Source organism: Oncorhynchus gorbuscha, linkage group LG06 (assembly GCF_021184085.1).
Source record: "Oncorhynchus gorbuscha isolate QuinsamMale2020 ecotype Even-year linkage group LG06, OgorEven_v1.0, whole genome shotgun sequence".
NCBI lineage: Eukaryota > Metazoa > Chordata > Actinopteri > Salmoniformes > Salmonidae > Oncorhynchus > Oncorhynchus gorbuscha.
Window position 1 is genome coordinate 97,125,734 of NC_060178.1, and position 14,262 is coordinate 97,139,995.

Genomic DNA, 14,262 nt, shown 5'->3' on the forward strand with positions numbered 1-14,262 from the left:
TACCGGCGTCAAGAGACACAGATAAATAATCCTCGAGAGCCTTACGTTCGGGAGCCGACAGAGAGTATAGTCTACCCCGAGGAGGAGTGGTCCCCGGAAGGAGATCAATACTACAATCATACGACCGGTGAGGAGGAAGGGAGTTGGCTCGGGACCGACTGAAGACCGTGCGCAGATCATGATATTCCTCCGGCACTCCTGTCAAATCGCCAGGTTCCTCCTGAGAAGTGGGGACAGAAGAAATGGGAGGGATGGCAGACATTAAGCACTTCACATGACAAGATACGTTCCAGGATAGGATAGAATTACAAGACCAATTAATAGAAGGATTATGACATACTAGCCAGGGATGACCCAAAACAACAGGTGTGAAAGGTGAACGAAAAATCAAAAAAGAAATAGTCTCACTGTGGTTACCAGATACTGTGAGAGTTAAAGGTAGTGTCTCAAATCTGATACTGGGAAGATGACTACCATCTAAGGCAAACATGGGCGTAGGCTTGTCTAACTGTCTGAAAGGAATGTTATGTTTCCGAACCCATGCTTCGTCCATGAAACAACCCTCAGCCCCAGAGTCAATCAAGGCACTGCATGTAGCACCCGAACCGGTCCAGCGTAGATGGACCGACATAGTAGTACAGGATCTAGATGAAGAGACCTGAGTAGTAGCGCTCACCAGTAGCCCTCCGCTTACTGATGGGCTCTGGCCTCTTACTGGACATGAATTAACAAAATGTCCATCAAATCCGCAATAGAGGCACAGGCAGTTGGTGATCCTCCGTTCCCTCTCCTTAGTCGAGATGCGAATCCCTCCCAGCTGCATGGGCTCAGTCTCAGAGCCAGAGGAGGGAGATGGTTGCGATGCGGAGCAGGGAAACACCGTTGATGCGAACTCTCTTCCACGAGCCTGGTGACGAAGATCTACCCGTCGTTCTATGCGGATGGCGAGAGCAATCAAAGAGTCCACACTGGAAGGAACCTCCCGGGAGAGAATCTCATCTTTGACCACTGTGTGGAGTCCCTCCAGAAAACGAGCGAGCAGCGCCGGCTCGTTCCAGTCACTAGAGGCAGCAAGAGTACGAAACTCTATAGAGTAATCCGTTATGGATCGATCACCTTGGCATAGGGAAGCCAGGGCCCTAGAAGCCTCCCCACCAAAAACTGAACGGTCAAAAACCCGAATCATCTCCTCTTTAAAGTTCTGGTAATTGTTAGAACAATCAGCCCTTGCCTCCCAGATAGCTGTGCCCCACTCTCGGGCCCGGCCAGTAAGGAGTGAAATGACGTAAGCAACCCGAGCTCTCTCTCTAGAGTATGTGTTGGGTTGGAGAGAGAACACAATCTCACACTGGGTGAGAAAGGAGCGGCACTCAGTGGGCTGCCCGGAGTAGCAAGGTGGGTTATTAACCCTAGGTTCTGGAGGCTCGGCAGGCCAGGAAGTAACAGGTGGCACGAGACGAAGACTCTGGAACTGTCCAGAGAGGTCGGAAACCTGAGCGGCCAGGTTCTCCACGGCATGGCGAGCAGCAGACAATTCCTGCTCGTGTCTGCCGAGCATGGCTCCTTGGATCTCGACGGCAGTGTTACGAGCCTCTGTAGTCGCTGGGTCCATTCCTTGGTCGGATCCTTCTGTTATGCAGGTGAATGAGGACCCAAAAGCGACTTGGCGAAAACAGAGTTTTTAATCCAGTAAGAAACTTTACAAAACAAAAAGCATAATACTACTCGTAAAGACGAGAACAGACAGGAGACTTGATCGAGAACTGCAGGTTGCCTCGGGAAGGCACTTGAACCTAGCAGACTCAGACACCTGCTCACCACGCAGCATCTGAGGGAAACACGACACGACAGGGCAAAACATAGACACAGCACGGTGAATTATAGATGAGGATCCGACAGGGCAGGTACGGAAAACAAGGAGAGAAATAGGGACTCTAATCAGGGAAAAGGATCGGGAACAGGTGTGGGAAGACTAAATGATGATTAGGGGAATAGGAACAGCTGGGAGCAGGAACGGAACGATAGAGAGAAGAGAGAGCGAGAGAGTGAGAGAGGGAGGGGGAGAGAGAGGGATAGAAAGAGGGAAAGAACCTAATAAGACCAGCAGAGGGAAACGAATAGAAGGGGAAGCACAGGGACAAGACATGATAATTAATGACAAAACATGACAAGCACATTGCAAGACATAAGCTGGAATAGTATATAAAACAATTGATTAATATTTTGACAAATAACACATAAACAACACATGACTATTCTACTCAAGGACTCAGTAAGCAAAACTCAAACAGTAACAGTAAGCAAAACTCAAACAGTAACAGTAAGCAAAAACTCAAACATCGTAAAACACGAACGTCTTAAAAGGACATTGGGGAATTTGTTTTGTTTTAAAGGTATTTAAGATACAGTTTTCAGAAACTTGATTAGACTTGATTGCAGTGATGCATTAGCAAATAACATACGTAAATCCTTTTCATCAAGAATTAACCCTGATTTGCTGTAGGCAGTTTTTAAGTAACAAAGTAACTTAGCTTTGAGAAAAAAGGCAACTGAATTGACACATTCTTTCACTGAGAACAAATAGTCAACAAGCAAATGAAACAGATGCAAGCAATCTTTCCTAGATGCCTGATGGATGGCAGCAAGGTGGAACGATGAGAGGAACGTGCCACTGTCAGGAAACAACTCTTGTTCTCCTGTAGCTCACAGTGTTGTTCTCCAACGATGTCAATAAGAGCGTGCAGCTCTCGGATCTGTACTGGGTCTGAGAGGAGACAGTAGCACATACAGTACATTCATTATTATGTTCAAACACCAAATGTAAACAAAAAAAGCACACAACAGAAATGCGATTAAAGGATTTTATCAACATTTTTTACAATTCAACTTCACAAAATAAAGTTTGATAGGTGACATGATATTAATTACTTACCTATTCTCAAAATTACTTCCTCCATCCTTCCCTTGTCACAGAATACTTTTTCGACCTCTTCCCTGCAACTATCACATTGCTGCCGTGCGCCTGGTCTGTGCTGTCCAACTGGGACTGTTACGTTCCATCCAGTGGGGGCTGGTGCGTGCTGTCCCACTGGGACTAGTGCATTCCATCCAGTGGGAGCCGGTGCGTGCTGTCCCACTGGGACTGGTGCGTTCCATCCAGTGGGGGCTGGTGCGTGCTGTCCCACTAGGACTGGTGCATTTCATCCAGTGGGGGCTGGTGCGTGCTGTCCCACTAGGACTGGTGCATTTCATCGAGTGGGGGCTGGTGCGTGCTGTCCCACTAGGACTGGTGCATTTCATCCAGTGAGGGCTGGTGCGTGCTGTCCCACTAGGACTGGTGCATTTCATCCAGTGGGGGCTGGTGCGTGCTGTACCACTGGGACTGGTGCATTCCATCCAGTGGGAGCCGGTGCGTGCTGTCCCACTGGGACTGGTGCGTTCCATCCAGTGGGGGCTGGTGCGTGCTGTCCCACTAGGACTGGTGCATTTCATCCAGTGGGGGCTGGTGCGTGCTGTACCACTGGGACTGGTGCATTCCATCCAGTGGGGCTAGTGCGTGCTGTCCCTGCACTGCTGGTGGATGCTGTCCCTGCACTGCTGGTGGATGCTGTCCCTGCACTGCTGGTGGATGCTGTCCCACCGCTGGTGGATGCTGTCTCACTGCTGGTGGATGCTGTCCCACCGATGGTGGATGCTGTCTCACTGCTGGTGGATGCTGTCCCTGCACTGCTGGTGGATGCTGTCCCACCGCTGGTGGATGCTGTCTCACTGCTGGTGGATGCTGTATCACTGCTGGTGGATGCTGTCCCACTGCTGGTGGATGCTGTCTCACTGCTGGTGGATGCTGTCCCACTGCTGGTGGATGCTGTCTCACTGTTGGTGGATGCTGTCTCACTGCTGGTGAATGCTGTCCCACTGCTGGTGGATGCTGTCTCACTGCTGGTGGATGCTGTCCCACTGCTGGTGGATGCTGTCTCACTGCTGGTGGATGCTGTCCCACTGCTGGTGGATGCTGTCCCACTGCTGGTGGATGCTGTCTCACTGCTGGTGGATGCTGTCTCACCGCTGGTGGATTCTGTCTCACTGCTGGTGGATGCTGTCCCACTGCTGGTGGATGCTGTCTCACTGCTGGTGGATGCTGTCCCACTGCTGGTGGATGCTGTCTCACTGCTGGTGGATGCTGTCTCACTGCTGGTGGATGCTGTCCATGCACTGCTGGTGGATGCTGTCTCACTGCTGGTGGATGCTGTCCCACTGCTGGTGGATGCTGTCTCACTGCTGGTGGATGCTGTGTCACTGCTGGTGGATGCTGTCTCACTGCTGGTGGATGCTGTCTCACTGCTGGTGGATGCTGTCCCACTGCTGGTGGATGCTGTCTCACTGCTGGTGGATGCTGTCCCACTGCTGGTGGATGCTGTCCCTACACTGCTGTTGTATTTCTGATCAGCCAGCTGCTAACCTGGTTGTAGCTAATGTTGGCAAATATATTTTCCAACAACATTAACTGAGTGACATGCAGCCGGGTTAGCAGCTGGCTGTTCAGAAATACAACAGCATGCTATTATTTTCCTTGTTGATATAGCCCTGAAAATGATATATTACATATGTTATTATTTCACCTTGGAGTATGGTAAATTAATTGTTCACAATGTATTCAGTTGATTACGATTCTTAACTTCTTAACTTAGCAAATTCAAACTATCTGAAGCGAGGATCAGCATGGATCACTCATCATCAGCATTAGCAAAGCAATGACCTCAATCGTAACCGTCTTTCCAGCGGGACTTTGACTGGCGTCCAATCACATTTCAAGTAAGGTCGTCCAGTCGTCCAGTGATTATATGTCATACATTCTGTAAAGAAACTCTCCCTGGCAATGAGGTATGGAGAGAGAGTTTCACAGTAAGACAAAGGGAACTTCCGCCCAAATCTACTACATTCTAGAATTTGAGAATAGAACAATATTCCTGTTTCGGAGAATGTGTAAACGGTCGGTGGAGAAGCCAGCTACGACAAGGTCTGTTTTGTTTCAAAATTTGTGACCACATGAAAGATAATGAAGCCACATTACCCTAACTCTGTTTCTATACAGCTAAAGTCGGAGGTTTACATACACCTTAGCCAAATACATTTAAAATCAGTTTTTCACAATTCCTGACATTTAATCCTAGTAAAAGTTCCCTGTCTTAGGTCAGTTAGGATCATCACTTTATTTTAAGAATATGAAATGTCAGAAAAATAATAGAGAGAATGATTTATTTCAGCTTTTACTACTTTCATCACATTCCCAGTGGGTCAGAAGGTTACAAACACTCAATGAGTATTTGGTAGCATTGCCTTTAAATGATTTGACTTGGGTCAAATGTTTTGGGTAGCCTTCCACAAGCTTCCCACAATAAGTTGGTTGAATTTTGGCCATTTCCTCCTGAAAGAGCTGATTTTTGTAGGCCTCCTTGCTCGCACATGCTTTTTCAGTTCTGCCCGCAAATGTTCTATAGGATTGAGGTCAGGGCTTTGTGATGGCCACTCCAATACCTTGACTTTGTTGTCCTTAAGCCATTTTGCCACAACTTTGGAAGTATGCTTGGGGTCATTGCCACACCCGTGCTTCACGGTTGGGATGGTGTTCTAAGGCTTGCAAGCCTCTCCCTTTTTCCTCCAAACACAACAATGGTCATTATGGCCAAACAGTTCTATTTTTGTTTCATCAGACCGAGAAGATATTTCTCCAAAAAGTACAATCTTTATCGCCATGTGCAGTTTCAAACCATAGTCTGGCTTTTTAGGGGGGCGGTTTTGGAGTAGTGGCTTCTTCCTTGCTGAGTGGCATTTCAAGTTATGTTCATATAGAATGCGTTTTACTGTGGATATAGATACTTTTGTACCTGTTTCCTCCAGCATCTTCACAAGGTCATTTGCTGTTTTTGGAAAAATAACATTCCCAAAGAAAACGGCCTATTTCTCAGGACCAGATGCTAGAATATGCATATAATTGACAGCTTAGGATAGAACACTCTAACGTTTCCAAAACTGTAAAAATATTGTCTGAGTATAACAGAACTGATATTGCAGGCGAAATCCTGAGAAAAAATCCAATCAGGAAGTGACTCATATATTTTGAAACCTTTGTGTTCCTATGCATCCCTACTGACTATTGACAGGGATATCAACTACATTCCCATTTGTACGTATTCCCTAAGGTGTCTACAGCCTTTAGACGTAGTTTCACGCCATTATGTTGAAGAATGAGCGTAAAGGACCACATTGCATAAGTGGCAGGGGTTTCAAAATAAGAGTCATTTTCTGATTGGATTTTTCTCAGGATTTCGCCTGCAATATCAGTTCTGTTATACTCAGGGACAATATTTTTACAGAGTGTTCTATCCTAAGCTGTCAATTATATGCATATTCTAGCATCTGGTCCTGAGAAATAGGCAGTTTACATTGGGAACGTTATTTTTCCAAAAATAAAAATAGTGCTCCCTAGCTTCAAGAGGTTTTAACTGACTTGCCTAGTTAAACAAAAACATGTAATGTCAACTGTGGGACTCTATGTGGGCAGGTGACAGCCTTTCCAAATCATGCCCAATCAATTGAATTTACCACAGGTGGACTCCAATCAAGATGTAGAAACATCTCAAGGATGATCAATAAAAACAGGATCAATTTGCTCAATTTGCTCAATTGGCTTCCAGTTGAAGCTCGCATCCGCTACAAGACCATGGTGCTTGCCTACGGAGCTGTGAGGGGAACGGCACCTCAGTACCTCCAGGCTCTGATCAGGCCCTACACCCAAACAAGGGCACTGCGTTCATCCACCTCTGGCCTGCTCGCCTCCCTACCACTGAGGAAGTACAGTTCCCGCTCAGCCCAGTCAAAACTGTTCGCTGCTCTGGCCCCCCAATGGTGGAACAAACTCCCTCACGACGCCAGAACAGCGGAGTCAATCACCACCTTCCGGAGACACCTGAAACCCCACCTCTTTAAGGAATACCTAGGATAGGATAAAGTAATCCTTCTCATCCCCCCCTTAAAAGATTTAGATGCACTATTGTAAAGTGGCTGTTCCACTGGATGTCATAAGGTGAATGCACCAATTTGTAAGTCGCTCTGGATAAGAGCGTCTGCTAAATGACTTAAATGTAAATGTAAATGTAATGGAACTCCATGTATGGAACTCCAGATCTCTTATGGAACTCCACATATGCAACTCCTATGTGGAACTCCAGATCTCTTATGGAACTCCATATACAGAACTCCACATCTCTTATGGAACTCCACATCTCTTATGAAACTCCATGTATGGAACTCAACATCTCTTATGAAACACCATGTACAGAACTCCACATCTCTTATGGAACTCCCCATCTCTTATGGAACTCCACATCTCTTATGGAACTCCACATCTATCATAGAACCCCCCATATCTTTTGGAACTCCATGTATGGAACTCAACATCTATTATAGAACCCCCCATATCTTTTGGAACTCCATGTATGGAACTCCACATCTCTTATGGAACTCCATGTATGGAACTCAAAATTTCTTATGAAGCTCCATGTACAGAACTCCACATCTCTTATGGAACTCCACATCTCTTATGGAACTCCACATTTCTTATGGAACTCCGCATCTCTTATGGAACTCCATGTATGGAACTCCACATCTATTATGGAACTCCACATCTCTTATAGAACTCCATGTATGGAACTCCACATCTATTATAGAACTCCACTTATCTTTTGGAACTCCATGTATGGAACTCCACATCCATTATAGAACTCCACATATCTTATGAAACTCCATGTATGGAACTCCACATCTATTATAGAACTCCATGTATGGAACTCCACATTTATTATAGAACTCCACATATCTTTTGGAACTCCATGTATGGAACTCCACATCTATTATATGACCCCACATATCTTTTGGAACTCCGTGTATGGATCTCCACATCTATTATAGAACCCCCCATATATTTTGGAACTCTGTGTATGGAACTCCACATCTATTAAAGAACCCCACATATCTTTTGGAACTCCATGTATGGAACTCCACATCTCTTATGGAACTACACATCTCTTATGAAACTCCATGTACAGAACTCCACATCTCTTATGGAACTCCGCATCTGTTATGGAACTCCACATCTCTTATGAAACTCCACATCTCTTATGGAACTCCATGTATGGAACTCAAAATCTCTTATGGAACTCCACATCTCTTATGGAACTCCACATCTCTTATGGAACTCCACATCTCTTCTGGAACTCCACATCTATTATGGAACTCCACATATCTTATGGAACTCCACATCTCTTATGAAACTCCATGTACAGAACTCCACATCTCTTATGGAATTCCGCATCTGTTATGGAACTCCACATCTCTTATGAAACTACACATCTCTTATGGAACTCCATGTATGGAACTCCACATCTCTTATGGAACTCCACATCTCTTTTGAAACTCCATGTATGGAACTTCACATCTATTATGGAACTCCACATATCTTATGAAACTCCATGGATGGAACTCCACATCTATTATAGTACCCCACATATATTTTGGAACTCCATGTATGGAACTCCACATCTCTTATGGAACTCCAAGTATGGAACTCCACATCTCTTATGGAACTCCACATCTCTTATGGAACTCCACATCTCTTATGAAACTCCACATCTCTTATGAAACTCCAGATATGTTATGGAACTCCACATCTCTTATGAAACTCCACATCTCTCATGTACCTCCACATCTCTTATGAAACTCCATGTATGGAACTCCACATCTATTATAGAACTCCACATATCTTTTGGAACTCCATGTATGGAACTCCACATCTCTTATGGAACTCCACATCTCTTATGAAACTCCATGTACAGAACTCCACATCTCTTGTGGAACTCCAAGTATGGAACTCCACATCTCTTATGGAACTCCACATCTCTTATGGAACTCCACATCTCTTATGGAACTCCACATCTCTTATGGAACTCCAAATCTCTTATGAAACTCCACATCTCTCATGGACCTCCACATCTCTTATAAAACTCCATGTATGGAACTCCACATCTATTATAGAACTCCACATATCTTTTGGAACTCCACATCTCTTATGAAAATCCATGTACAGAACTCCACATCTCTTATGGAACTCCAAGTATGGAACTCCACATCTCTTATGGAACTTCACATCTCTTATGGGACTCCATGTATGGAACTCCACATCTATTATAGAACCCCACATATCTTTTGGAACGCCATGTATGGAACTCCACATCTATTATAGAACCCCACATATCTTATGAAACTCCATATATGGAACTCCACATCTATTATAGAACTCCATGTATGGAACTCCACATCTATTATAGAACCCCCCATATCTTATGAAACTCCATATATGGAACTCCACATCTATTTTAATAATAATATAATATATGCCATTTAGCAGACGCTTTTATCCAAAGTGACTTACAGTCATGTGTGCATACATTCTACGTATGGGTGGTCCCGGGGATCGAACCCACTACCCTGGCGTTACAAGCGCCATGCTCTACCAACTGAGCTACAGAAGGACCATTTTAGAACTCCACATATCTTATGAAACTCCATGTATGGAACTTCACATCTATTTTTGAACTCCACATCTCTTATGAAACTCCATGTATGGAACTCAACATCTCTTATGAAACTCCATGTACAGAAGTCCACATCTCTTATGGAACTCCAAGTATAGAACCCCCCATATCTTTTGGAACTCCCCTGTATGGAACTCCACATCTATTATAGAACCCCACATATCTTTTGGAACTCCATGTATGGAACTCCACATCTATTATAGAAGCCCCCATATCTTAGGAAACTCCATATATGGAACTCCACATCTATTATAGAACCCCCCATAACTTTTGGAACTCCAAGTATGGAACTCCATATCTATTATAGAACCCCACATATCTTTTGGAACTCCATGTATGGAACTCCACATCTATTATAGAACCACCCATAACTTTTGGAACTCCAAGTATGGAACTCCACATCTATTATAGAACCCCACATATCTTTAGGAACTCCATGTATGGAACTCCACATCTATTATAGAACCCCCCATATCTTTTGGAACTCCATGTATGGAACCGCACATCTATTTTAGAACCCCACATATCTTTTGGAACTCCCCTGTATGGAAGTCCACATCTATTATAGAACCCCCCATATCTTTTGGAACTCCATGTATGGAACTCCACATCTATTATAGAACCCCACATATCTTTTGGGACTCCCATGTATGGAACTCCACATCTATTATAGAACTCCACATCTCTTATAGAACTCCATGTATGGAACTCCACATCTATTATAGAACTCCATGTATGGAACTCCACATCTATTATAGAACTCCATGTATGGAACTCCACATCTATTATAGAACCCCCATATCTTTTGGAACTCCCCTGTATGGAACTCCACATCTCTTATGGAACTCCACATCTCTTATGGGACTCCATATATGGAACTCCACATCTATTATAGAACCCCACATATATTTTGGAACTCCATGTATGGAACTCCACATCTATTATAGAACCCCACATATCTTTTGGAACTCCCATGTATGGAACTCCACATCTATTATAGAACCCCCCATATCTTATGAAACTCCATGTATGGAACTCCACATCTATTATAGAAGCCCCCATATCTTATGAAACTCCATATATGGAATTCCACATCTATTATAGAACCCCCCATAACTTTTGGAACTCCAAGTATGGAACTCCATATCTATTATAGAACCCCACATATCTTTTGGAACTCCATGTATGGAACTCCACATCTATTATAGAACCCCCCATATATTTTGGAACTCCATGTATGGAACTCCACATCTATTATAGAACCCCCCATATCTTTTGGAACTCCATGTATGGAACTCCACATCTATTATAGAACCCCACATATCTTATGAAACTCCATATATGGAACTCCACATCTATTATAGAACTCCATGTATGGAACTCCACATCTATTATAGAACTCCACATATCTTTTGGAACTCCATGTATGGAACTCCACATCTATTATATAACTCCACATATCTTATGAAACTCCATGTATGGAACACCACATCTATTATAGAACTCCACATATCTTATGAAACTCCATTTATGGAACTACACATATCTTATGAAACTCCATGTATGGAACTCCACATCTATTAGAGAACTCCACTTATGGAACTCCACATCTATTATAGAACTCCATGTATGGTACTCCACATCTATTTTAGAACTCCACATATCTTATGAAACTCCATGTATGGAACTTCACATCTATTTTAGAACTCCACATATCTTATGAAACTCCATGTATGTAACTTCACATCTATTTTAGAACTCCACATATCTTATGAAACTCCATGTATGGAACTTCACATCTATTTTAGAACTCCACATATCTTATGAAACTCCATGTATGTAACTTCACATCTATTATAGAACTCCACGTATCTTTTGGAACTCTGTGTATGGAACTTCACATCTATTATAGAACTCCACATATATTTTGGAACTCCGTGTATGGAACTTCACATCTATAATAGAACTCCACATATCTTTTGGAACTCCATGTATGGAACTCCACATCTATTATAGAACTCCGTGTATGGAACTCCACATCTATTATAGAACTCCACATATCTTTTGGAACTCCATATATGGAACTCCACATCTCATCTGGAACTCCACAAACACATCTAGTTAAGTTAAATTCTCTGCAGGACACAAATACATTATCCAACCATTAGCACATTGGATTCGACAGATAAAGATACTTTTCCAAATAAATCACTGTTCACTTAGTATAGTAAATGATATACAGTTGAAGTCGGAAGTTTACATACACTTAGGTTTGAGTCATTAAAACTCATTTTTCAACCACTACACACATTTCTTGTTAACCAACTATAGTTTTGGCAAGTCAGTTTGGACATCTACTTTGTGCATGACACAAGTAATCTTTCCAACAATTGTTTACAGACAGATTATTTCACTTAAAATTCACTGTATCACAATTCCCGTGGGTCAGAAGTTTACATGCACTGATTTGACTGTGCCTTTAAACATCTTGTAAAATTCCAGAAAATGATGGCTTTAGCAGCATCTGATAGGCTAATTGACATCCTTTGAGTCAATTGGAGGTGTACCTGTGGATGTATTTCAAGGCCTAACTTTAAACTCAGTGCCTCTTTGCTTGACATCATGGGAAAATCAAAAGAAAACAGCCAAAACTTCAGAAAACAATTGTAGACCTCCACAACTCTGTTTTATCCTTGGGAGCAATTTCCAAACGCCAGAAGGTACCATGTTCATCTGTACAAAAAATAGTACTCAAGTATAAACACCACGGGACCCTGCAGCCGTCATAACGCTCAGGAAGGAGATGTGTTCTGTCTCCTAGAGATTAACTTACTTTGGTGTGCGAAAAGTGCAAATCGATTCCAGAACAACAGCAAAGGACTTTGTGAAGATGCTGTAGGAAACAGTTCTAAAAGTATCTATATCCAAAGTAAAACGAGTCCTATATCGACATAACCTGAAATGCCACTTAACAAGGAAGAAGCCACTGCTCCAAAACCTAAAAAAATAAACTACGGTTTGGAGCTGGATATAGGGACAAATATCGTACTTTTTGGAGAAATGTCCTCTGGTCTGATGAAACTGTTTGGCCATAATGAAAACTGTTATGTTTGGAGGAAAAATGGGAGGCTTGCAAGCCGAAGAATACCATCCCAAACGTGTAGCATGGGGGCAGGAAGATTATGTGAATATAATAATAATCTCAAGACATCAGTCAAGAAGTTAAAGCTTGGTTGCAAATGGTTCTTCCAAATGGACAATGACCCCATGCATACTTCCAAAGTTGTGGCAAAATGGTTTGAGAACAACAAAGTCAAGGTATTGGAGTGGCCATCAACAAAGCCCTGACCTCAATCCTATAGAGCATTTTTGGGCAGAACTGAAAAAGTGTGTGTGAGCAAGGAGGCCTACAAACATGACTCAGTTACACCAGCTCTGTCAGGAGGAATGGGCCAAAATTCACCCAACTTATTGTGGGAAGCTTGTGAAAGGCTACCTAATAGGTTTTAACCAAGTTAAACAATTTAAAGGCAATTCTACCAAATACTCATTGAGTGTTTGTAAGCTTCTGACCCAATGTGATGAAAGAAATAAAAGCTGAAATAATTCATTCTCTTTACTATTATTCTGACATTTCACATTCTTAAAGTAGTGTTGATCCTAACTGACCTAAGACCTAATCGGCTTCCTATATCGCACAAAGCATCCTTCACTCATGCTGCCAAACATACCCTCGTAAAACTGACCATCCTACCGATCCTTGACTTCGGTGATGTTATCTATAAAATAGCCTCCAACACACTACTCAACAAACTGGATGCAGTCTATCAAAGTGCCAACCGTTTTGACACCAAAGCCCCATACACTACCCACCATTGCAACCTGTATGCTCTCGTGGGTTGGCCCTCGCTTCATATTCGTCACCAAACCCATTTATTTCGCTCCTTTGCACCCCAGTATCTAAATGCACATTCATCTTCTGCCGATCTACCATTTCAGTGTTTAATTGCTATATGGTAATTACTTCGCCACCATGGCCTATTTATTTCCTTATTTGCACTCACTGTATATAGACTTTTTTTCTACTGTATTATTGACTGTATGTTTGTTTATCCATGTGTAACTCTGGGTTGTTGTATGTGTCGAATTGCTATGCTTTATCTTGGCCAGGTCGCAGATGCAAACTAGCCTACCTGGTTAAATAAAGGTGAAATAATAATAATAATAATACTTTTTTTAAAGACAGGGAATTTTTACTAGGATTAAATGTTGGGAATTGTGAACTGAGTTTAAATGTTTTTGGCTAAGGTGTATGTACATTTCTGACTTCAACTGTATATGATGTAAGTGGAAGGGTGTGAAATAGTTGTTGAGCTGTCAATACATTTGTCTTCAAACTCATCTGATCTGAACAAGGTCTTTTGTAATACTCTTTTGTAATGCTTTTAAAATAGTTTTATATCACCGGCCAATGAATCAATTATTTCCATCTTTGTAAATATTGGGGGGGTGACTATACCAAAATCACCAAAAGTTGATTATCATCACTGCCAATCTAGCATTTTAACCTTTTATAAATTGTTGCTTTACCCTCTAAGCAGTCCATGGACAA